Source organism: Pelophylax lessonae, assembly GCF_965119305.1.
Source record: "Pelophylax lessonae genome assembly, chromosome: 9".
In the NCBI taxonomy this organism is placed as follows: Eukaryota; Metazoa; Chordata; class Amphibia; order Anura; family Ranidae; genus Pelophylax; species Pelophylax lessonae.
Window position 1 is genome coordinate 130,889,420 of NC_138776.1, and position 2,149 is coordinate 130,891,568.

Consider the following 2,149-nt stretch of genomic DNA (forward strand, 5'->3'; position numbering starts at 1 on the left):
GTCTTCACAAAGGGAAGTACATGCTTGCTAATAGATGGATGGGAAACAGATGGGATTGGAGACCGCCCAATCCTCCCCCACCTGCTCCAATCCATGACTGGCAATGAAAAACGCATGGCTGTATAAAAAACCATGGGGTGCAAACTAAATGTGATCAGCTGGGAGACACACACCCCCATCCCTTTAGTAAAGATGTTATAGGCAAATGGGGACTTTGAGTGAGACACCTGCCTGTAAAGCAAGCATCTCCATCCCTAGTAAGATACAAGAAATGGGCAATTTGGGACTTTATGTGAGAACTGGCGAGCACTGCTCAGTGTCTCCATTCCTGTGAATAGTCAATTGAAAAGCAAGATGGGATAAATGAAGGTGTATGAAAAACAGCCGGTCCCTAGTTTGAAATACTTACCCACCAACTGACACTGTACTAATGACACTGACTGGTAAGGGGTTAACATCTAGGGGCAATCAAAAGATTAGCTGTGTGCCTAAGGGTCCTTTCACACGAGCGCTCCGATCAGATCCGCCTGTCAGTTTTTTAGGCGGATCTGATCTGAAGACATGTCCACTGACACCCGCTGCCATCCGAATGCGATCCTGTCTGTGAAATCCGGACAGATGGAAACCCTATTTTCCATCCGTCCAGGGGATCGGATGGGATCAGATGAGAGCGGACAGGCGATTCCCCCATAGAGATGTATGGGGCTCTGACACCTCCCTCTCCACACACAGAGTGGAGAGGGAGATGTCACCTTCCTGCTCAGCGGGGATCTGTGTTTACGACCCTCTGCTGAGCAGCACAGATCCGCCTACGGAGGCGAACTGTGTGAAAGAGCCCTTACAGTCAGATGGCTGTTCTCTGTACACAGAGTTTGTGTTTTTGGACACATTTGATCAGCTGATTTCAGCCAAAATCATTAGCTGAAATCTTCTGTCAAAGTTATGCTTTGTTCATTCACAGCATGGGCTGGCAGGGGGCAAACGCATGCATGCCCCAAACCTGGAAGAAGGTAGTCACGTACATGTATGTGATTATGTCTGTACCTGCTGCCCACTCACAGAATATTTACTCTGAGCAGTAGGCAGGTAGTTAAAGGTGTACCCCAAGGTTCAGCATTGGGAATTTTAGTTTTTTATCCTATTTATAAATGATATAGAGCTTGATATTAAAAGTACTTCATACTGTGCTAGTAGATGACACTAAGCCTTGTAGTAGAAAAAAGTCCTCACAGAATATCTCTTACAGGCACACCTTAATTCAATGTTTTATTCAGCAGCTATGTGGCACATTAGGTTTAATGTTGATAAATGTAAACTCGTGTGCTTGGTGGCTAAAAATACTGGCAAAACTTGATGGGTCTTAGTGGTCCCAATGGCGACCATGCCCATGCTCCAGGGTGCCTGTGCAGCTTTTCTGTCACATTAGGTTTTTCACCAGGGGGCCAGCAGCCTGTTGATCAAACCTACCCATTGATCATGGGCAGGTAACAGGTAGATTGTGTCCCTTCCTTGCCGACCCAGGGCGGCCGCGGCAGCGTTTACTGGAACTGATCTCCGCTATTTTCCTCCTGCACAGCTGAAAGCTGGTTTCCCCTCCTCTTCCTGCAAATGGCATCTAGCTGCTGTAGGAGGAAAACAGAGGGGATCAGTTCCAGTGAATGCCACCCTCACCACCTCTCCTGTCTAGGCACCCCTTCCATCTTCTCCTGGAGCTCCCCTGGTTCCCCCCCCCCCCACCACCACCTTTACAACTCTGCTGGCTTCCCCTCCTCTCCTTTCCCGTTGGCTGCTGTGGGGATCCTTTCAGGATGGATAGTGGGGGAAGGGGCTGGTAAATATGTAATTTACCAGTCCCTTCCTTTTCTAAGTGTACACAGTGATTACGTCATTGCTGACGTAACACATAGGGCTTAACTTGGAACCACAGTCCGATCTTTTACTTTGCTGGAGCTGTCAGCAGGATCTAGTGAAGACAGTGAGCAGTGGGAGATATCTCCATTGCGTATGCAAAATTGTAGCCTCTTGTTTAATGTCCAATATGTGAGTGAGTTTTTGTTGTGAATAAAGGGATCATTTATTTTATACAGAGAACAATATTTGTTATTTTTTGTGTCCTATCACATGGTCAGATGAGCTGCATTGGAGGTGA